Genomic DNA, 25,289 nt, shown 5'->3' on the forward strand with positions numbered 1-25,289 from the left:
TTTTTGTGTTAGTTGAATGTGAGAGAGTGTTTGCTCTCAAATACTGAGTAGAGAGTTTCACATTAAAGAGCAATGTAATGCTTGAATATTCTTTGATGTTGGAGAATGAAATGGAAACAGACGGATACGTTATTAAGTTACTGGAAAAATTGGGCAAAAAGAAAACCTTAACGAAAGTGAAGATGGCCATTGAGACGATAGTAGGCAATTACACTGGGCAACAAAAAATAAATAAAAAAATATTTGCGATAAATAAAATAACTAAAATAAATAAAAAAAAATTGAATAAAAAATAGAACATAAAAATAAAGATAATTAAAATACTTTATAAATAAATGATTTAACTAAGAAATAAAATAAAAAAAAAATCAAATAGTCTATATATAAATAAGTAAAAAAACATTTAGCTTTAATGTCCTACACCTTGGGTAAAGAAAACATTTTTATATAAAAGTATTTGTAATAATACCAGTAAGACCGTTTGGATAATGCTGTCAAACTTTTCCAAAAAAAAAAAAAAAAAAAAAGAGGTAGAGGCCGTTGTATAAGGGCCATACCAAACCGGGAGCCTTCATAGACAAATTTAAACTTCAAGGATTGTCGTTTATCAAATCCTCTTAAATTTCAAATTTGAAACAATTTCGTTGGTACATGTGACTAGTATTATTAAAAAAAGAGTATTGGTGGGTATCGTAATATATGGGCTATAGAAAAACGTGGATCTAAATTTTCAATGTTCTACCGCCGGAGCTTGAACCTATTATGAACTACAAATACAAATTTTTAGACAAATCCGTTGGAAAATGTGGCAAAAATCATCAAAATACTGAATATCAGGAGGTACCATTATGTGGGGGCTATAAGAAAACGTGGGTCTACACATACTATGTTCCGCCACCTGGGCTAGAATTGACCATTATGACCAACAAATATCAATTTTTAGACAAATCGGTGGAAAATGTGGCAAAAATCTCCAAAATACCGAATATCGGGAGGTACTGTTACATGGCGGCTATAACAAAACGTGGACCGATATATCACATTTTCAATACAGATTTTTGGTATAAGAATGACGTTGGGGAACTAGGGCTGAAATTCTTCCAAAATACCCTCATAAACATTTCCTCAAGCATTGTTTTTTGTCCCGTCTCCCATAACTAACCAAAAACACACACACTCTCCCTCTAACCCCCTTAGTTTTATGTTTTATTTTTTTTTTATTTTTTGCAATTTATCATCTTTCAAAGTTGACCATCAGGTAATCGACAAAACAAGCAAATAACCCTGATTGGATCTAAACATAGCAAAACTTGAGGTGGCGGCATTTAATACGAATAGTATTGAAATGACAAAGCCGAATGGCAACAAGCAAAGCACTGGCAGTAGCCGCAGTAGAAGCAGCAACAGCAATAGCACCAGCAATAAAAACAGAAAATGCAATGTCACCACACAACAACAACAGCAATTGTTACAGAGAATACAACAATTACAGAGAATACAATTCTTAGGCTAAGGGGCCAGCCAACAGGCAACAGATGTTGCCGACTGTTTGACCACGAAATAATGCACCAATAGAAAAAAAGTGAAAAAAAAAAAAATAGAAATGATCACCACTTTTGCTAGAACTGATTTCCCTCAAACACCACCCTATCTCTCCCATCTAAATACTGTGGCGGCAGGCATGCTTTGCTTTTACAATGCAATTGAATTTTGAGAGTTTTTCGCAGTTTCGCAGTAGCATATATGTATGTGTTTGTGCCTAAAAAGTGTAAACAAATGATTACAAATTCTAGCAAAGTAATCATCGATCGATTGGCCGCTCAATCGAATCGATCGGTCGAATGACCAACCATACCTCGCCATACCTCACCATATGTGTGAAACAATTGCATTTCATTGTCAACAACATCTGTTAAAATCAATTTTCATTGACGATACAAATCTTTTTTCATGGAAATGCAATTTTGCTGTGCTATTTCCAGTGCAACAACAAAAAGCAATTGTTTAGCCTTGTTTGATGGACGAGAGAGAGAGAGGGAAGTTCTACGGCATTTTCAAATAAAATTAATATAACTCATACGTCTGTCTCATTGATCAACGAGCCATGTAATCATGTCGATCTTGACATCCAAACCTAAGGCTATCACCAATGGAATTGAAAATAAATGTGCCGAGATTTAGGTCAAGCTTAGATATTTTTGAAATTGGCTTTAGCTTAACTGCTTTTATACCAAATATTGAAGTTATGTAATTTTTTTGAGAATTAATAAAATACAATAAATTGTGATTTTGAGAGGTGCCAGGAGTATTGGAAGCGGTAGAAAAGTCAATGCTCATTAGCCCAAAATTAAATTGAATTCTTGGAGAAAAAAAGTCTTTGGACAGCTCAAAATGAAACAATAGATCTGTTGAGGTTTGAACTGACTTTTATGTACCCATGGAACAAATCTGGCTGAAATCAAGGTTGGGTATTGTCACACTGCTGTCATTTCTGAAACACCCGTCAGGCAGCTGTTGAAATTATTCCAGTGACAGGTCATTATATTGTTTACAAGCGTACAAAAGCATTTTGGTGAGCATTTTCCAGAAGAAAAAGCTTATTCGTGATGGAATTCAGGCGTGATAGTGTGATTTCACTATATTTAGCTGGAAAACCATAAGTGGCTATCGGTGGAGCACTCCAGCATTTAAATGTGAATAAATCTTTTGCGTCTCGTTCCATCGCACGTTACTGTGATACTGGTAGCGTAGCCCGACGTCAAGGCAGTGGACGAAAAAAAAAAAACAGCAACACCAGCAGAAATGGTTCGAAAAGTAAAGAAGCGACTTGATCGAAACTCGCGTCGCAGTGGCCGAAAAGTGGCTCGTGAGCTGAACATATCGCAATATTTCATTCGACAAATATTGAAAAATGAGCTCAGGATAAAACCATTAAAATTCCAAAAAGTGCAAGAACTTACACCGCAAAAGAAAGGAAATAAACTCAAAAAGCTAAAGAGTTGCTTCGCTTGGCCGAAAAAGGTGAGCTGCTGAATTTCGTTTTCTCCGATGATAGCTCATTCGTTGTCCAGCAGTTTGTAAACAAACAAAATGATCGTGTTTACCTGCCAAAGAGGTGAGCTTAAAATGTGTACCTGTGGTTGGCCACCAGAACTCAAGCGCCGGCCAAGGTGATGGTGTGGGCCGCCATAACAGCCGATGGTCGCTTTCCGCTCGTATTAATCGACCGTGGCATCAAAATAAATGCCGATTATTATCGAGAAAATATTCTGAAGGGTGTATTAAAGCCTTGGGCACACCAACCTTTTGGCCGCAGACCTTGGACTTTCCAACAGGACTCAGCACCATCGCACTCGCCACCCAAGAATGGTTAAAAAATGAGGTTCCTCGCTTCATTTCCAGCGCACAATGGCCACCAAAATCTCCGGATATCAATCCCTTGGACTATTGTGTCTGGAGTATTTGGAAAGCAAGCGCTTCGCCGGGAATGGGCCAAAATACTGCAGAGCAATATTCGGGCAGCGAGTGATGATTTCATTGGCCGTTTGAAGGCCATAATTCGTGCCAAAGGTGACCAATTCGAACAAATCTAAACGTATTCTAAAATTTGATGCTAGTTCCGACATTTTTTGCATTCATTCAAGAAATTAAAAAAAATGTAAAAAGTATGGCGTTTGACTTTGTTACAGTTTTTTATGTCTCCATGTAGATGGCGTTAGTCTTAAAACGTAACAAAATATGAAGCGTTCTTTTCCAGAGCATAAATCACCCATTTGACTTGCGTACCTCACAATTTTTTCTCGAAAATATTAATTATATCGGAGGAAATTTTCTCAAATTGGTCCAACATTACACCACCATACAAAAGAGTTATATGGTGACGGATTTTGCTGTACAGCTTTTAAATTTTAGGGCAAAATACCAAATGGGTTCTCACGAGTTTTTAATTTTTCTTTTTTTTTAATTTTGTGAAATTATTAAGGGTTCTCGTGTTAACTGTTACTTCTTTATTGTCTCGGATCTCACAGGCATCATTTTTGTCTAATCTCTGATAGGGTATCTCAGAGTAGATTCCTCAATTTTTTACATGTTTCAAATCCGCAGATATTCTATTTTCTTGAATTGCCAATTCTTATATGTGTATGGGCTAAATTAAGTGCTATTTCAGCTACCACCATTATTTGCTCTCATTGTTGTTATTGTTTGTATTTGCATTTGCGGTTGGGATATAAGAGCATAAATGTATATTAGTCTGAGAGCGCCAATGTAATAGCTTTTGTTGGTGACGTTATACTATCATCAAAGCCACACATGAGGAGAAGCAGTGGGAGGCATTCACATTTTTACAAAATTCACAAACAACACAAGAATATGTGTATGTATATGTGTGCTTACACTACCACATTCTCATTTATTTATATTTGCCGAAGAAGGATATTTGAAAATAAAACAAATAACAACAATGGCAAACCAAGAAGAATACAAATGTTGCCTCAGGATTTGTTGTTAACCAGTCAGAGACAAACAAAGAGTAGATTTACACGCAGTGAGAACAAGTGAGAGACACTGAGCAAACACTTAGATGAATGAATTGTGGACTGTTGGTTTTTTGTTATGGTAAATTTTCGTTTGTTTTTGAAGATTTGTAGCTGTTGCAAACCCTCCGCGCACACATGTTGCCTATTAACCCACAAACAAAATATTATCACCATCAACGACGACGACAATGATGAAAATTATCATCATCACCATAGCCAAACGCCCAAACCAACTCACAGAAAAGGGCCAACAAGTGTTTGGCTAGAACCGGAGGCCTAATGTGTGTAGTGGTAGTCTTTTACCCGCCTTATTTTAGTTGTTGCTACCACTCTCAATGAAATATATGTAGGAATGTCTTTTATGTGTGTGTGTGGGTGTAATGGTTATGGCCACGTTGGCGTCAACAATGATGTGATAGTTGTGACGTGTCGTTAGTTGTCGGCATACATACAAACATTCACACACATATAAATATACTTCTACCATTTCTACACAATTCATATGACCATGTATCTTGTTGACGTTTCAGACTTTGCCTTGATGACAAATTAAGTGTTATAACAAAAACAAAAATACACATAAAATATAACCCCAAGGGAGCCAGCGAGCGAGAGAGAGAGAGGCAGACCTTTGCCAAAGTTAGTTGTGTTATGGTCATAAGCCATTATATTTAATTGCATTGTGAAGTTAGAGCTAATGTTTTTCTTAATTTGTAGGAAATTAAAAATAATTTTTGGAAAGGGGAAAAGGACTTCCTTTATTTTCTATGCACTATTAAGGTGATAGAAAATTTTTTCACATAAAAAATACATCATTTTACTCTAGCAAAAGTATTAACTTGATCGGAAACGCAAAATACAAAAAAATAAGTAGACGGTTTCAGAGGTATCGAACTAAAAGCCATATGAGATAAAAAACTGCAACAAAGTCAAACGCCATAATTTTTATTTTTTTTTTTAATTTTATTAAATGAAATCAAAAAAATTTAGAAATAGCATTAAAATTTCTTTGGCATGAATTGTGGCCTTTAAACGGTCAAAGAAACCGTCTCACGCTGCCCTAATGTTGCTCTGCGGTATTTTGGACCAAGCGAAGCGCTTGTTTGATGTGATCGACATTTTGGTATTTTTTAGTGCCAACGTTGCTTTTCAAAATACTCCAGACACAATAGTCCAACGGATTGGTATCCGGAGATTTTGGTGGCCATTGTGGGCTGGAAATGAAGCGAGCAACCTCCTTTTATAACCATTCTTGGGTGGCGCATGCTGAGTCCTGTTGGAATGTCCAAGATCTGCAACCAAAATGTTTGCGTGCCCAAAGCTTTAATACACCCTCCAGAATATTTTGGCTATAATATTTGGCATTTAATACGAGCGGAGAGCGACCATCGGCTGTTATGGCGGCCCACACCATCACCATGGCCGGCGCTTGAGTTCTGGTGGCCAACCGAAGTTGCAAATTTTCAGCTGACCTCTTTGGCAAGTAAACACGAACATTTTGTTTGTTTACAAACTGCTGGACAACGAATGTTATTTCATCGGAGCAAAACCAAATTCGGCAGCTCACCACTTTCGGCCAAGCGAAGCAACTCTTTTTTATCTATTTGCTTTCTGTAGCGGTGTAAGCTCTTGCACTTTTTGGAATTTAGGACATCGATTTAAAGACATTCTAAGGACCCGAAATTGGGGCTGATATATTAAGCCCATAACAAAATAGGGACATATTTTTTTCTAAATCTCCAAAATACGCGCTCAAATTCGAGTAAATGATACTTCTGGCAGTTCCCTATTTTATTCTATTTTTTGATGTCGTTCAAGTAAGAACGAGCACGTTTTGCTCGTCTTAAAGTGGGAGCAAATTTGCTCGAAATCATGCTGATTATATTCTTGCCGAGCATTCTTTTAATTTTTGTTATACCGACAAGTTAAAGAGCATTATTGCCAATTTGTACTAACAAAGCATTAATAGTGTTGTTGCTTTTGTCGTTTTTGTACTCAAAATCCAACAGTCCCTATGCTTGTTCTATTTTTTCTTTGATTTTAAACATGATTACCCTCCTCCCAGACACAAACAAAATTCGCTGCAACATCACAGTTGGTTTGCTGTGATCAGCAAACCAAACAGCATAAGTTTTCCGCTCGATTCCACCCTTGGAGTGTACTCTTACTCTATTTCGAGCAATTCAACTGTCAATCTATTTTTTTCAAACATGCGTGACTGGGGAGTGTTCCCACATAAAACAAAAAAGTGAAGAGTAAACTTTCGTATGAAACTCGTACTCTTCGGGCACTCTCGCTTGCAAGCAAGCTCCTCTCGCAAGAGACAATGAGCAAATCTGTGCTAATGTATCTGAAGACACTCCCAAAACCTAGCATTATTATTTTAAATACAGACAAATTTCAACGAGAATTTAAATTATACTATTACATGACCTGTTCCAGAACCTGCAAGAATCTACTAGTTTTGCAAATTGTTTTCGATACCATAAGGGGAAAATTGGTTATCGTAGTAACAACTTTTACATTCTTGCAGTTCTGGAACAGACCAAGAATATCAAACATCAGAGGATATGCCGTTCTATATACACATTTCAAAATGATCATCTACATCGTCAATTTACGAGGAAATTAGGTCTCCAAATCTACTATCCTTTACAAATGTTTCAGATTCAGTTATGGTTCCAATAATAATTTCTCCACTTTTTATATTTTTTCTATTTCCTTTATTTTCCAAAGAAAACACTCTTCCATGTAATTTTTTCACGTACACTCCAAATACCACCCTCTCATTCTCTTTTCAATCACATCTCTCTTACAAAAAATCTCATTTCTCTTGATCTATGATTCATGAGAATGACGTTTTTGTGTAAATCGACAAAACAACAACATAAAAAACACATTTTATTGTAATTTACTCACAGTCCATGATCAACATGTTGCCTATCAAACAAAACACACAATAACGAGCAGCCAGCAGCCAACAAAAAGCCAACCAACATAGCCATGCCGTCAAGAACAACATGTTTGATCTTAACTTTATGGCGCTAGACTATGGCTATGACAATAAGCCAAGTTTAAAACGTCACTTTTTGTTGTTGTTGTTGGCATGACTTTAAACATTGACTTTGGTTGAAGGCATCCAACATGAGCGAGGCTGTTGGCTGGATGGAGAGACTGTCGGTCGGCCGGTTGTTTGCTATTGGCAATAAAATCAAACTCTCTCACACACATATACTCTCTTACAAAACAAAAAACCACAATGCTTTAAGACGTTTCTACATATTGGGGCGGTAGATAACCTTGACCTGGTTCTTGAAATGAAAACGAGACTGGATCACAGCAACAATGGCAACAACAACCATGTGCAGCAGCAGCAGCAGTAAATTGCAAGATCTCCATGGTTGGCTGTGGCAGCCAGTTGTCTGGTTATGGTAAGGCCAAGAAAAGCAAATACTGGTTTTTGTTGTGCCAACAAGGGGCAGGGAGAAAGACCCGCTTATGGTTGTCGTTATTACGTGAGTGTTGCTTTGCCTGCTGCAGGTGTGTTGTTTTGTTTGGCTTTTGGTCTTGGCATTACATGTGGCCGACACACGATGACAGTTTCTTGTTGTCGCTTCCAAGAGCCATGATCAATGTTAGGCGATTTAGTTGTTGGTGGGTTTTTTTGTTGTTTGGCTCTTCGTTTAGCATTGACAATGGTTACGCATGTGCGCAAATGGCTTTGGCGACTTTGGCTTAGAATTGCATGGATGGCTGGCGGACGTTATGACCAAGAAGTGGGAAAGAGAGAGAGAGAGAGAGAGAGAGAGAGAGAGAGAGAGAGGGGAATGCTTCATTATAACTATTGGTGGTAGTTGGCCAAATGTTTGTTCGCCATGCTTGTGCGTGCATTTAATTCATAATTAATTACACTTTAATAAACAAAAAAAAAAAAAAAACGAATTATGAATTGTTGTGCATTTTTTTTTATCGGCCAAAGAAGTTACCCACAGAATATTGATGTATTTGCTGTTGTTTTTGTTGAATATTGAACCTGAAAATCGCTGAAATTGGCTGGCCTTGAGTTAATGGCAACATACATTTTCGGTAACCCTGGCTTTATTTGGTGCCTGCAAGAACTGCATTGTCATGGAAAATTTATTTTGTGAAGAATTTTAAAGAGTTCAGGCCATCCAATATGATGTCATATTGGCCATGTTCACTCGTTTGCTTTTTTTGTTGTTTTTTTTTTTTTTGCCTGCAATTCAATTGTTGCCAATGCAGTTTACTGCCAGCAACAACAGCAATGACAGTGACTATGGCGTCAACGTCATTATCACTCACTTACTATTCAAGCCTCTTGGCGAAGGTCGAGGTTAATTGAGTTGTTTCGTTTAAATATTCTCTATAGGCAGGCAATCATCCAACCGACCAACCAACCAACACCACGACGTTGTTGATGGCGACGAGGATGATGATGATGATGATGACAACATCAATTGCAATTTAGTTTTTGTTTTTTTTTTTTTGTTTCGTTTGGTTGCGATGAGGTGCTGTAAACAAGCTGTGAAATATGCAAAAACATTTAAAATAATATTGAGTGTCAATTTCATGGCACTCAACACTCAGTGCGTTGCATTGAATTGCATTGCATTGCAGGGTGAGATATCGGGATGCCTCGTTAATGTTCGTCATCAATACTCTATCATCACATGGTTGGTTGGTTGGTTGGTAGTTAAGGTGGTGGTCATTAAAAAATTACAACTGACATTAACATTATTTTGAGATATTTGTGAGTCGGTTGGGGTTGCAACTAATGCTGTGAAGGTGAATTCTAAGCAGAGAACAGTGGTTGCCAGTAACAGCAGCTGTAGTATTTGTTCAGATTCAGCTGTACCATTCGTACGATAATGTGGCCTAATGTTAAATCGATTTTATATTTAATAAGACTATATACCTTTTATGAGGCCACAGACAAATGCAGAGTGAGATAAAAAAAATCTGCAACAAAGTCAATAGCCATAATTTGCACATTTTTTTAAACGTTATTGAATGAAAGCAAAAAATGTCAGAAATAGCATACATTTTTTAGAACAAGTTTAGATTTCTTCGAATTGGTCATCTTTGGCACGAATTATGGCCTTCATACGGCCAATGAAACCGTCACACGCTGCCCGAATGTTGCTCTCCGGTATTTTGGCCCATTCCCGGCGAAGCGCTTGCTTGAGGTGATCGTCACTTTGGTATTTTTTCGTTCCAACCTTGTTTTCCAAAACACTCCGGCACAATAGTTCAACGGATTTGTATCCGGAGATTTTGGTGGTCATTTTGCGCTGGAAACGAAGCGAGGAACCTCATTTTGTAACCGTTCTTGGGTGGCGCTTGCTGAGTGCGATGCGATGCTGAGTCCTGTTGGAATGTCCAATGTCTGCGGCCACAATTTTTGCGTACCCTAGGCTTTAATACACCCTCCAGAATATTTTCCCGATAATATTCGGCATTTATTCTAATGCCACGGTCGATTAATACGAGCGGAGAGCGACCATCAGCTGTTATGGCTGCCAACACCATCACCATGGCCGGCGCTTGAGTTCTGGTGGCCAACCGAAGGTGTACATTTTTAGCTGGCAAGTAAACACGATCATTTAGCTTGTTTACAAACTGCTGGACAACGAATGTTTTCTAATTCACCACTATCGGCCAAGCAAAGCAACTCTTTAGCTCTTTTAGGTCTATTTTCTTTCTGTTGCGGTGTAAGTTCTTGCACTTTTTGGAATTTTAATGGCTTTATCCCGAGCTCATTTTTTAATATTTGCCGAATGGAATATTGCGATATGTTCAGCTCATGAGCAATTTTTCGGTCACTGCGACACGGGATCAAGTCGCTTCTTTACTTTTCGAACCATTTCTGCTGATGTTGCTGTTTTTCCGTCCACTTCCTTGACGTCGGGCTACGCTACCAGTATCACGGTAACGAGCGATGGTACGAGACCCAAAAGATTTTTTTTTATCGTTTATTCACATTTAAATGCTGGAGTGCTTTTCCAGCCAAATATAAAGAAATCACACCATCACGCTTGAATTACATAAAGAATAACATTTTTTTCTGGAAAATTCTCACCAAAAATGTGCCGAGTGCTGAGCTGTCACTGAAATAATTTTAACAGCTGTCGGACGAGTGGCTTAGAAATGACAGCAGTCTGAAGTTGGTTGCAGTTTTTTCATCTCCCCCTGTAATTTTATTTTCATGGTATTCACGGGTATTCAAAGTTCGGCCCGGCCGAACTTATAGCTTTTTTACTTGTTGTACCCAAATAAGTGTATTTTATTAAAAAATGAGAAAATTAAATAACAAAGAAATTAATCGACATACTAAGAAAGTCCGGGTTTTCATCATTTTTCATCATCTCATATATTACTTCTGATAAATTGGACATCTTAGGGAAAACCTCTTTTATTTCAATTATTGCTACTGTCATCTCGCCACTGTTGGCACAACTACTGTACCCCATATTGTGCCACGCTTCCATTTGGTGTCTAGTTTAATAATTCAATTTTGTTGCCTGCCTTCTTTAATTGTTTCGAACAACGATATACCACCAAACATACACACACACATATACTCACACCACATGCTGTGAAAATACTTCGCTACAAATTGACTTCAACACATTTGAGAATTCTCAACGGCATCAGAATGTCAAAATGCTTTGGCAAATTATCTCATCAATGGCAGAGCGTTTCTAGATAAGTTGGAACTTTGACGATGCTGGTGCTGATGATGATGGCGATGACGACGATGCCATGCTGAAACTAGGTTAAACATGTGCAATACGAGGTCAGTTGTCGAATGTTGAATGGCAGGTGCGTAGGGGAAGAACTTGAGAGGTAATTAGTTTTTCATCACATTTCGGACAGATCAATTGGTAAAGGATGACAAAATAATTTGGAAATGTCAAGAAGTAGTTTTGTACCAGAACGGGTAAGAATCTATTACTTTTACCATATTTGAATCGTTTTACTAAGAGTGTGTTTCTGTGTCCGGAAACGTAAAGGCAAGTTTAAGAGAAAACAATAAAAATGGGGGCAAATGGCGCCCTCTTACACACTCATAGCAATGGACAAGCTATGAGCAGTCTTGAACGAAAAAGTATAAACAAAGCACACCAACACGTATTCTCTCATAATTTTCATTTTCCATTAATTTGACAGGGCGAGAGAGTCTCTTATCATTATTAATACATACAGGATGTGATGAAAAAACTGCAACCAACTTCAGACTGCTGTCATTTCTAAGTCACTCGTCCGACAGCTGTTAAAATTATTCCAGTGACAGCTTATTATATTGTTTACAAGCGTACAAAAGCATTTTGGTGAGAATTTTCCAGAAAAAAAGTTATTCGTTCGGAATTCAAGCGTGATAGTGTGATTTCTTTATATTTGGCTGGAAAACCGCAAGTGGCTATCGTTAGAGCATTCCAGCATTTAAATCTAAATAAATCTTTTGTGTCTCGTACCATCCCTCGTTACCGTGATACTGGTAGCCCGACGTGAGCTGAACATATCGCAATATCCCATTCGGCAAAAAAATGAAAAATGAGCTCGGGGTAAAGTCATTGAAATTCCAAAAAGTGCAAGAACTTACACCGCCACAGAAAGAATTACAGAAAAAATTACTTGCCAAAAAGGTCAGTTGAAAATGTGCACCTTCGGTTGGCCACCAGAACTCAAGCGCCGGCCATGGTGATGGTGTGGGCCGCCATAACAGTCGATGATCGCTCTCCGCTCGTATTAATCTACCGTGGCATCAGAATAAATGCCGAATATTATCGCGAAAATATTCTGGAGGGTGTATTAAAGCCTTGGGCATGTAAACATTTTGCCCGCAGACCTTGGTCATTTCAACAGGACTCAGCTCGCGCCAACCAAGAATGGTTACAAAATCTCCGGATAACAATCCGTTGTACTATTGTGTCTGGAGTATTTTGGAAAGCAAGGTTGGCACTAAAAATACCAAAGTGTCGATCAACTCAAGCAAGCGCTTCGCCGAGAATGGGCAACGTGTGACGGTTTCATTGGCCGTTTGAAGGCCATAAAATGTGCCAAAGGTTACCAATTCAAACAAATCTAAACTTATTCTAAAATTTGATTCTAATTCCGACATTTTTTGCTTTCATTCAAAAAAAATTAAAAAAAAAAAATTAAAAGTTATGGCGTTTGACTTTGTTGCAGGTTTTTATCTCCCCCTGTATACACCTACATCTTGCTATAGAATAGTTTTTAACTTTTAAATACTCGACAGTTATTGATGATTTTTCGAATTTTTTTCGATGTAAGGCAGTGAGACTTTTAAATTGTATCTGTATTCATTTGTCTATGTTCTTACTAGACCAGAGGTGAGCAGAATAGAAAATTATATAAATTCAGGCACTCGTGCCTTCAAAGAGCGTTACTCTCTCCACACTCATAACCAGAACCATTGAAAAACATTGTAATCAGAGAGTAACGCTATTGGGAGAATATAAAATTCCAAATATCAACCTGAACCTGATCTAAGGAGAATTTTAAATGAATTTTCTTAATATTCTATTGTTTTTTGTAAAGTCAGCTTTCGATTAATCTAATTTTCATATTTTCACAGGTATCACGTTTCCGACTTTTCTGAGAAAAGTAATTCTCAGAGCGAAATTCTCTTTTCTCTCAACCTATAAGATATGCAAATAGTGGTAAATATTAATATCAAGGTGCATACTTTTAGGCGCTCACTTTTTTAAAAGCATATGGGAAATGGTGAGAACATGTATAATTTCCATAACTTTTCAAAAAAAAATCTTTCTAAATTTAATAAAAAGTTTCTCCGAAATTTATTCAATTTTCTAGTTTTTCCTTTAATACGCAAATCGGCAAACATTTAATATCCTCCTCAGACTTTCAGTTTGGGTCAAGTTTGTCCACAACAACAAAAACACAACAGGAGTGGCAATAAAACTATTATTTCAAGTCCTTGCTGGCTTTCAAAACTTTCAAGGACACAAAACTTTTCCAGTTACCGAAAAATAAAATAAACACACACCCATAAATCAATACACCCTCAGATTCACCATAGCGGCAAAGGTGACTGACTGACTATCTGACTGCCTGGTTGGCTGTCGATGGAAGTGGAAAGTTGCAATTATTCTTGCCATACAGGGAAGGCAACAGGAGGAAAATCACCAAACAATTTTTGTCATTCTTCTGTTCCTTTCCCTTCATCCATGGATAGCAGATTGTGGCTGTAATGGCTTTTTTGGGGCAGAGAAAAATATAAAATTGTTGTTGTTGCCAGTAATCTAGTTGTTGTTGTTGTTGTTGATAGCATTCATGTGGTTGGCAGTGACTTTTTTGGATTTTTGCAGGGGAAGATTTTGTGGCTGGCATTTGGTGGCGTTTGTGATGATGCTGCTGCTGTTGAGTTGTTTTTTTTTTTTGGTAATAAAATTGGGAAAAGTAAAGTTGATGACATTGAAATTAATATTTTTTTTTCTCAAGAAAGACAACAGTAATGTTTACTGTTGTTGTTGGTATTGCTTTGCCAGCAATTTAATTGTGTTTCTTGTCGCCTCGAATGAAGAAGACAAGACAACTGGAGGAGCAAAAAAAAAATAAACATGTTCTGTATTTTATTTCTTGTCCATGGAGCATCGCTCAGGTGCAGGGTATTATACGTTTGTCATACTTCATGATACACGACATAGTAATTTTCTTTGGAATTTACGAAAAATAATGGTTACGATATTGGGTATTTGAAATTTACAGGGTGTGAGCTCCCGCACGGAAAAACTTGAAAGAATATATAAACTGAAACAAGTAAAAAAGAAGGTAAGTTCGGCCGGACCGAACTTTTAATACCCTCCAACATTTGGAAAGAACTCGAAACATTTTTAAAAAATTCCGAAAAAATACCACTTAAATGAAAACCGTTATAGGGGACTATACGAAGACGTGGACCTGCTTACGAAAGTTTTTGTCATTAGCTGTAGTACCCATTATGAACTTCAAATACGAAATTTGAAATAATTCCGGTAAATAATGAGACTAAAATCATGAAAATACCCAATATCGGGTGGTACCGTTACATGGGCTTATCTATTCGCCAAACGCAAGTATTCTCTCTCTTATGTAGGGTATCCAATATTTCGCCATAGCCGAACCCAAAACCATTTTACTTGTTTTCTCCCTGGTTTTTTTTCATTAAAGTATCAAGCAGACCAAGGTGTTATTCGCCGTTGTTGCTGTTGCCATTGCTGTACCATGGAAAAAAGAATAAAAATTGACATCAAGGATTCTCCATCAAGGATGTCAGGTTGAAACGTCGTTGGCAAACAACGACTACAACAACAAATATAATAATGATGAGAAAAAAAAACCTGAAACAAGTACCGTATGGCGGGCAAAAGAGAAGGGTGATTTATTATTGGGATCTTTTTTCCTTTCAATGTCATGTAAAAAGCAAAAGACGAAAAAGAAACAGTTAAGAAGAAGAAGAAAAATTACCAACAGAAGCAATGCCAGCAGTGGCGAGAGCAGTAGTGTTAATAAATGGCTTTTGGATTTGGTTGCTTACATTTTGTTGTTGTTGCTCTCTATACAACCTCAGCCACTTTGAGCGGTAGTCCTTCAGCGGTAGTTTAAGGCTAGATAACATCTTGATTAAGTTGCCTCCGCCACCATCATCCTCATCATCATCATTCTATGCAATTCTTAATGAAATGTGCATTTTATTATAAATAATAAAATAAAAACCAAAAGGAGGGAAATAAAATATGAATTTGGCTGACATTATAATATCGAAAAGGCATTTTCTAGCTATAAGTTGGCTCTTTATTGGAATCAAAGCAGTAATCGGGGACTTTTTAAGAAACTTATTTTGGTAATTTTTTCAGTATATCACTTAAAACTATTCCTTTTTTTCTTAGAACATTTTTCAGAATCTTGCAATCTCTGCATTTGTATTTAATGTATCACATCAAAAATCGAAGATTTTTTTAAGAATATTTCCCAGGATTTTTTGTGCATTTTTCAGGATTTATCACATCAATAAACTAGACTTTGTCCGGAGTCAATTAGAGAAATATCCTTAATATTTTTATTTAAATTTTTAGGATCTTTTAGAATAAAATTCCTCGATTTTTTTCCTAATTTTTTTAACTCTGTATTTTTTAGGAAGATTTTCTCAGAATCGATCAAATCAATATTTGGCGATTTTTAAGAAAATTTTCCCAGGATAAATTAGAGTATTGTTCGTGGATTTTTTAACTATTTTCCCGGGACAGATCCAAAATATTTTTGAGGATAAATTCGTATAATATTAGTGGATTGTTTTAGAAATATTTTCTGAAGATAACTCAAAATATTTTTCGAGGGCAATAAGAGTAGATTTTGTAGAAATATATGCACTTCTAGCTACATTTTTGGTCTTTGAGGCTACTCCACAATAGTATGGATGGTATACTAAGTTTGTCATTCCATTTGTAATACCTCGAAATATAAATTTTAAACCCCACCAAGTATAAATATATTCTTGATGTGCATAAAATTCTATATCGATTTAGCCATGCCCGTCCGTATTTATATCTGTCGTTTCGTCTATAGAGATCACTCTAGCTTCCGAATGAATTAAAGTACATCGCATCACGTTTTGGTATAGTCCGCATATAACAGTATCTCCCTATAATCGGTAATTTTATGATTTCTGCAACATAATTTACCGAAATTGCTTCAAATTTCGTATTTGCACATCGCAATGAGTACTACAACTTGTGACACAAAATTGTCCATGCAGGTCCAGGTCTTCGTATAGCCCCCATATATCGGTACCTCCCTTTATTCGGTATTTTGATGTTTTTGCGGGATTATTCACCGGAATTGTTTCAAGTTTCGTATTTAAATACTATAATGGCTATGACAAAAATTGCTAGCTTTCGTATGGACACCAAAATAATGGCAACTCCTTGCATTCTGCATTCTTAAGATTTAATATTTTCCAAGCATTTTTTTTTATTTCGTAGATATTGGAATAGTTTGAAAATATTTTTTTTTTTGAAAAAAAGAATTCCTTGAATTTATCAGAGCAATAAAACTGGATATTTTATCATTCGATACTGTCCAAATGTGCCTCATCGAAATAATGGTTTAAGACCCTAGATCTATTTGGACCACATCCGTTTCAGGATATTTAGAGTGGATTCAGAGGCGTCCATTCAACCGTCTGTATGACTGGGAGTATCCGTTTTGGCCCAAACTTAGTACATCGTAATATTATTGTCAAGCTTTGGTCGAGCTCTGAGATGGGCAATATCGGTCCACTCCTTCTGTTACCTCCCCTACAATATGTCAACATTTTCTAGAAATAATTTACCTGACGGTCAAAATTAAAAAAAGTTAAGTCTCTCATAAAATACGAAATAGGCATCCGAATATCTTCAAATTTATACATGCCAATACTTTTATTAAGACATGATCGGTTGTGAAGAAGGTGAACAATTTTTAATTTCTAAAACGCTTTTAAAATGTGAAATAAGCATCCGATTCCTTTTGAACACGGAACATCCCAATATTTATATTAACACACGATCTGGTGTAAAAATGGAATGTATAGGGCCACCCCTTTCTGGTTCCTCCCTCATCGGGTCAACATTTTTTCAATTATATCTCTCATAAAATACAAAATAAGCATCCGATTCTCTTTAAACACATCCAAATATTTTTATTAATACAAGATCTGTTGGGAAAATATAATATATATCTGCTCACTCCTTCTGGTACCTCATCTACAAAGGGGTCAACATTTTGAATAATTATATCACTCAAAAAATGTGAACACATAATTAATTATAATGCAAGTTAAAAAATGTGTCGGCAAAACGAGCTGATACATTTTAACTTGTTTTCCATAATTTTCATAGTTTCAGATTTGGTATATGCCGTAGCAATAACTATCAATTTTTGAGAATATTTTCTCTGGATTTCCTAAAAATATACGTCCGAGAGAGTTTTCATGATTTTTTCAGGACACACCATAACTTTTGTTGTGAGTTTTTAATATTTTTTTTATAAAAATAATATATTCGGTTTCAGTTCTCCCCTAACTGCAACACATGCACAAAATTTGTTACTGTATAATTTACTATCTCCTATTTTTGTTGCGTTCTCTGTACACAGTTTAATTTTCATCATGTGTCGTCCTGTGAATGACTATTTTTCAGTCTTCCCCCTATTTTATTTATGCATTGGTGCATCTTGACACCTATAGGGCAGAAGGACTTAACTCATAGTATACATCTATACATATGTTTATGAAAATGACAAAAGTATAGATACATAGATATTTAAATATGGGAGAAAAACAATTAGTCCAGAAAGTTGTCAGAATTTATTGACAAAGAAAAAGAATAATATTTTTGTGATGGGTTATTTTATCCATTAATTTTTAGCAATTATTTTTTCCAAATTTTAAATAATAATACCTGTGGTATTGTATACTTACATAATTAAATAGGTATTTTGGCCATGTTTGCAAGGTACACTGGAATAAAAAGAATAACATATTTTAGAATATATAAAAACAATAATGCTTCAGTTTTCATAATGAAGAACCATATTTAACATTCACGATGAATATTATATATAAAATAAGCCCTGCCCACTTGATCACACCTGAGATTTAGATCGAAAGGACTGAAGTGATTAACATAGGCATTAATAACAAAATTGATTCAAAAATGCAATATTTTGTAGATTTTTTTAAGGAAAATAGTCTTCTAGGGACAATTTATAGGAGAAAAATGAAATTAAATTTCTCTTCAATAGAATTCGTCATCTTTAAAAAAAATTATTGTTTTTTTTTTGTGAGAAGCTTGGGTATTTCTTCTACTTTAATATGGAATTCTATATCTGTGTTTAAGATTATGTAAGAGTATCCCTCACTTTCTTGACAATATATCACCAGTTTTAATTAATGAAAATAAAAAATGTCTTATTAATAATATAAATTACCATCACATGGACATTGCAATTAGTCTTTGTTGTTGCTGTTGTCATTGTTAAGTTCCAACAAAAAAACACTACTGTTTCTTTGAAAAACCAAGAAAAAGAAATTAAGATACAAGTCACAATACCTTAAAATAACGGAACAAAAAAACGTATTGTCCAACAACGAGAGGGGTCCATTATAGCCAAGGAACAACCAAAAAGGTTTTCTTCTTGGCACAAAAGACGAAAACAAAACAAAGAATGAGAAAAAATGAAATAACAATAGACCAGCAGCACCACCATTAGGTAAAGCGGTAACAGTAGCGGTAGCAACAATGGTGTTCAACTCACCATGGACATGTGGATGGCTAGATGGATAGATAGCTGGTTAGGTAACCACACTAACTAACCAGCCCGGCAGCCAAGAACAATACTGGCTTGCAAAAATAATGGTGATAATGTTAAGAGCTTTTTGGAGAAGAATGGATGCTGTTATGGCTGAAACTCAATATTAGTTATTATTAAAAATATATACAGGGTGACATGAAAAAATTGCAACCAACTTCAGATTGCTGTCATTTTTAAGCCACTCGTCCGAAAGCTGTTAAAATTATTCCAGTGATAGGACATTATATTGTTTTCAAGCGTACAAAAGCATTTTGTTTTTCCAGAAAAAAATTTATTCGCGATGGAATTCAAACGTGATAGTGTGATTTCTTTATATTTGGCTGGAACAACACAAGTGGCTATCATTAGAGAACTCCAGCATTTAAATGTGAATAAATCTTTTGTGTCTCGTACCATCGCTCGTTACCGTGATACTGGTAGCGTAGCCCGATGTCAAGGAAGTGGACGGAAGAATACAGCAACATCAGCAGAATTGGTTCGAAAAGTAAAAGAGCGAATTGATCGAAACCCACGTCGCTGTGGCCGAAAAATGGCTCGTGAGCTGAACACATCGCAATATTCCATTCGGAAAATATTGAAAAATGGGCTCGGGGTAAAGCCATTAAAATTCTAAAATGTGCAACAACTTACACCGCAACAGAAAGGAAATAGACTCAAAAGAGCTAAAGAGCTTCGCTTGGCCGAAAGTGGTGAACTGCTAAATTTGGTTTTCTCCGTCTCCGATGAGAAAACATTCGTTTTCCAGCAGTTTGTGAACAAACAACATGATCGTGTTTACTTGCCAAAGAGGTCAGCTGAAAATGTGCACCTTCGGTTGGAGATCAGAACTCAAGCGCCGGCCATGGTGATGGTGTGGGACGCCATAACAGCCGATGGTCGCTCTCCGCTTGTATTAATCGACCATGGCATCAGAATAAATGCCGAATATTATCTCGAAAATATTCTGGAGGATGTATTGAAGCCTTGGGCACGCAAACATTTTTGGCTGACCTTGGACATTCCAACAGGACTCAGCACCATCGCACTCAGCACGCACCACCGAAAAATGGCTACAAAATGAGGTTCCTCGTTTCATTTTCATCGGATAATGGCCACCAAAATCTCTGGATACCAATCCGTTGGACTATTGTGTCTGAAGTATTTTGGAAAGCAAGGTTGGCAATAAAAAATAACAAAGTGTCGATCACCTCAAGCAAGCGCTTCGCCGGAAATGTTCCAAAATATCGCAGAGCAACATTCGGGCAGCGTGTGACGGTTTCATTGGCCGTTTGAAGGCCATAAATCGTGCCAAAGGTGACCAATTCGAAGAAGTCTATACTTATTCTAAAATTTGATGCTAATTCCGACATTTTTTGCTTTCATTCAATAAAATTTAAAAAAAAAATGTAAAAATTATGGTGTTTGACTTTGTTGCAGTTTTTTTATCTCACCCTGTATATGTGGTATACACATGGCAAGAAACAACACTGGGTTTTCCAAGGATGGGTTTGAAATGGCCACAGTGATTTTATAATTCTCTGTTCCAAAACCTGGAAAAATTTCTCTGTTCCAGAACCTATAAGAATTTTTTATTTCTGCTTTTTTTTCGATATCATAAAGGGAAAATTAGTTATCGTAGTAAAAACTTTTAGTTTCTTGGAGTTCGGAAACGTATAATACTGAATACAATTGCTAAAGTTTTAATGGCAGAGACTCATTTGATATAATTTTGAGTTATTCATTTCTTTTTTTAAAGGTTTTATTTATTTTTTTAATTTCAGGTGGTCATTAAATAGTTCAAGTTTGGGTTTCAATTTGAGGTAAGTTCTTCTAATTTTTTGGAAAATATTTTATATCTGGGTTATCCCTTTTACGGAACACTCCACCAAGAAAATTTTTCAATATTATTACCAATCCTTGTGTTAATATCAAAGCAAAAAAGAAAGATAGACGAAATGCAATATATGCCAAAACCAACAATGATTTGATTCTCTTTGGCGGAGTAAAAAGCCAAAAGATTCAAAGAAACCCCCAAACAAGCGACCACATTCACACACAGCCAAGCATACACAGAGAGAGGGACAAGGCAACAGTAGATAATAATAAAAGTACTTGAAGGACAACGTGTGCATAAACAATAGGCAAATGAAATAACAAAAACAAAACGAAAAAATAGAACAATTTCAAGAGATAGCATCCATTGGCTTTGGCCAAATCACACACACACACACGCTGTCCTTCGTATACGTGTACATGCATAACGGTTTGCCAAAGCAATCTACTTTACAATAAAACAAGAAGAATGAAAGAATTTCACGAGAAACAAAAACAAAAGAAGATAAACATGTAAAAGAAAACCAAAAGAATAACTGAGCAAAAATACAAAAAAAAAAAAAATGACACAACAAAAACAATAAAGCCCAGAAAGCCATAACAACAATGAACACTAACACCAATAAACATTAGCACAAACACACACTCACACGGACGCTACAATTGTAACATATGCTTCGTTAAGCTTTTTCCATAACCTTTCTTTTTGTCTTATTCCCCTCATCCCATCATTTGGCCCGGTGCAAGGAAAATGACCAAAAATGGATTTTGAAGGCTTTAGCAGCGGCATCAACTGCTAACCAAACTACTACCACCATGCCATTCAACATTACATTAACCAAGAACAAAAGCTTGAACAAAGCAAATAGAGAAAAAACAACTACAACAACGAGAAGAAAAACAATAACATCAGTGTCTAATAAACGTGCCTAAAAGCATAAAACCTAAGAAGATGTTCTAGCCTTGTTTTTTAAAATCAAAATAAATAAAAGAAGTAATGATGATGCTGATGGCGTTGCCGATGATGAGGGAGCCCCATTGTTGTTGGGCCCCCTTGCTATTTAGATAATGAGCTAGACACGTAGAGGGAGAGAGGGAGTGAGAGAGAGAGGAAGGAAGTCAGAGAAAAGAAAGCAGAGATAAATACGGGGTGTTTCAAGGAAAATAGGAGATTTGTGTGAAGCAAGGTATGAAGCAGGGTATAAAACAGGTTTTGGAAAGGTGTAACCAGACATGGGGCTATTCCATGACATTTAAAAAAATAAAACGATAAAAGGAAATATTTTCCAGATATATATGTATAGCTAACAGATCAGGTCATTTTATCCTCTTAAGGCTAGTTTATACATCATGTTGGAATGTGTTATATTAAGCATTTTTGTAGAATACCTTTAGGCGCTCTCTACTTAAAATTTACTGAAGAAAAACGTTTTATTGATATTTATACCCTCAGCCATATGGCTACAGGGGGTATATATCATTGAACACGACCAAAACGTGCCTCATTGAAATAACTGTTGTAGACCCTTGTTTGGACCAAATTTGTTTTAGGAGATTTGGAGTCGTTCGTCTGTCGGTGCACACAATAACTTTTGAAGGTAGCACCAGTTTTGATCCAAACTTGATAAATCGTAATATTATTATCAAACTGGAATATGGGCAGCATCGGTCCACTTCTTCTGGTAAATCCCCCACAAAAAGTCGAAATTTTAAAAATCCTAATATTTGCAGCAGAGGTATGAAAAAGGACAATATCGATCCACTCCATTAAGTACTGCCCCCACAAATGTTCAAAATGTTGAGTAATTATATCTCCTATAAAATGTGATGTAAGAGTTCGATTGAAGTACATATTGTTATATTGTTATATTTCTATTAACCCAAGCTCTGGTATCAAGTTGGAATATATCGACAAAAAATGTCGGAAATAGCATCAAGTTTTAGAATAAGTTTAGATTTGTTCAAATTTGTCACCTTAGGCACGAATTATGGCCTTCAAACGTCCAATGAAACCGTCACACGCTTCCCGAGTGTTGCTCTGCGGTATTTTGGCCCATTCCCGGCGAAGCGCTTGCTTGAGGTGATCGACACTTTGATATTTTTTAGTGCCAGCCTTACTTTCCAAAATACTCCAGACACAATAGTCCAACGGAATGTTATCCGGAGATTTTGGTGGCCATTGTGCGCTGAAAATGAAGAGAAGAACCTCCTTTTACAACCATTCTTGGGTGGCGTGCTTAGTCCTGTTGGAATGTCCAAGGTCTGTGGCCAAAATGTTTGCGTGCCCAAGGCTTTAATACACGCTCCAGAATATTTTCGCGATAATATTCGGCATTTATTCTGATGCCACGGTCGATTAATGCGAACGGAGAGTGACCATCGGCTGTTATGGCTGCCCACACCATCACCATGGCCGGCGCTTGAGTTCTGGTGGCCAAGCGAAGGTGCACATTTTCAGCTGACCTCATTGGCAAGTAAGCACGATCATTTTGTTTGTTTACAAACTGCTGGACAACGAATGTTTTCTCATCGGGGAAAACCAAATTCGGCAGTTCACCACTTTCGGCCAAGCGAAGCACCTCTTGGGTCTTTTGAGTCTATTTTCTTTCCGTTGCGGTGTAAGTTCTTGCACTTTTTGGAATTTCAATGGCTTTATCCCGAGCTTATTTTTCAATATTTGCCGAATGGAATATTTCGACATGTTCAGCTATTTTTCGGCCACTGCGACTCGGGTTTCGATCAAATCGCTTCTTTACTTTTCGAAACATTTCTGATGATGTTACTGTTGTCTTCCGTCCACCTCCTTGACGTCGGGCTACGCTACCAGTAACGGCAGCACGGTAACGAGCGATGGTAAGAGGCACAAAATATTTATTCACGTGCTCTAACGATGGACACTTCTGGTTTTCCAGCCAAATATAAAGAAATCAAACTATCACGCTTAAATTCCATCACGAATAACATTTTTCTGGAAAATTCTCACCAAAATGTTTTTGTTCGCTTGTAAACAATGTAATGAGCTGTCACTGGAATAATTTTAACAGCTGTCGATCGAGTGGTTTAAATATGACAGTAGTCTGAATTTGGATGTAGTTTTTTCATCCCACCCTGTAAATCTTATTTATTTAGGTCCGATACGAAATGGACAATATTGGCCCATTGCTTCGGAACCCACTCCATTGAGTGTCGACAGTTCAAATAATCGTAACAGAATTCAAAATAGATTAGGTAATCGAAAATTGGATAAGGGTATACATCAGTCGGCAAAACCTTCCTATACTTTTTAACTTGTTTATCTCAATCTAGACCATTTAGTTTGAAGGTGCCATTGGCCGTTTCGCCCCAACTTTTCTTACGATTCAGAAATATACTTTGTCAAAACTGGACGTGTGTATATATTTTAGTAAATGTACTGAGATAAATTTTTATGAATGGTTTTAAGCAGATCCATCCCATAAATTTTTGTCCACAAATTCCTCTATTTATTCGAATGGTTTTGGGCAAATTTTCGCTTTTAACTATTCGACATACTTGATTATTCAAAACTTTCTTCATTCTACCTAATTTTCACACATTCTCTTTATAATTCATACACAACTCATAGGTCTGATGTACACTTCAAACCTGTGCCGAGAGATTCCTATAGACCTCCCATAATCAGAGCTCCACTGAAAATTGGCGACAGACAAAACTAATAGCCCACGGTATGCACATCCGAACAGCACAATAACACATTTTACCCAAGTCAATCAATCAATAGGTCAAACAGTTTGTCATTGAGAACCTTACACATATGAACTCGCACACAAAGGCATTTGTGTGTATGTGTGTCTTATAAAACCCAGATGTGTGTTACATATCTCCAACTTATTGTTGACGCAGAGTAAAGAAGATCATTATGTGGGTGGGTGGGAGTCTGTGTGTGTGGTATTATATTGCACAGTATTACTAAAGGGTGTGTGTGTGTGTGTTGCATTGAAGCCCATAACAGCCTGGTGGTTGGCAGCCTGACTTGTTGGGTGCTGAATGGTTTAGTTGTTCTTTGGTCGGCTTGTCGACTCCAACTGATGTTATCATTATCATTTTTTTTATTATTATGATGATGATGATGATGGCGATAGAAAAATATGTATGTGGAACAATATGCTGCTTACATATATGTATGAGTTTGATTATACAGCATCAGTAATGAAAGTGAGCGAAGGAAGGGGGGAGTTTTCGGTGAGCTGTAAGTTCAAATGTGTTAGGCCAACATACATAGATGGCATTATGCCTGCACATCATAGAGAATAAAAGTTTTTATCTCATATGTGTGTGTGTGTGAGAGTGTATGACTGTGTGTTTTCCTGAGTGTCTGGGTACAAGAATGTGGTATACCAATGGATTGCATTGCAATCGGTCCATACAGTATCATACTTCAGCATAAGTACAGAAGTAAATATTCGAACATCTAATATTTATGAGTGGTAGAATAATGATAATGTCCCTCTTGCATATTCAAGTTGACCTGATGCTATGTGGTATTTATTTTATTTTTGTTTT

At 36.6% G+C, this 25,289-nt stretch overlaps 1 protein-coding gene across 5 annotated transcripts in view; it reads right to left on the reverse strand.

The window, feature by feature from the left end:
* LOC101894034 (uncharacterized) overlaps positions 1 to 25,289 on the reverse strand; it is a 74,788-nt gene that overhangs the window by 22,040 nt on the left and 27,459 nt on the right. For all 5 annotated transcript variants that reach the window (XM_059121251.1, XM_059121250.1, XM_059121252.1 and 2 more), the window contains exon 3: positions 18,043 to 18,081. The gene's annotated coding sequence lies outside the window, so the exon portion shown is untranslated. The remainder of the gene's footprint in view (positions 1 to 18,042; positions 18,082 to 25,289) is intronic.

This window comes from Musca domestica, unplaced genomic scaffold (genome assembly GCF_030504385.1).
Source record: "Musca domestica strain aabys unplaced genomic scaffold, Musca_domestica.polishedcontigs.V.1.1 19, whole genome shotgun sequence".
In the NCBI taxonomy this organism is placed as follows: Eukaryota; Metazoa; Arthropoda; class Insecta; order Diptera; family Muscidae; genus Musca; species Musca domestica.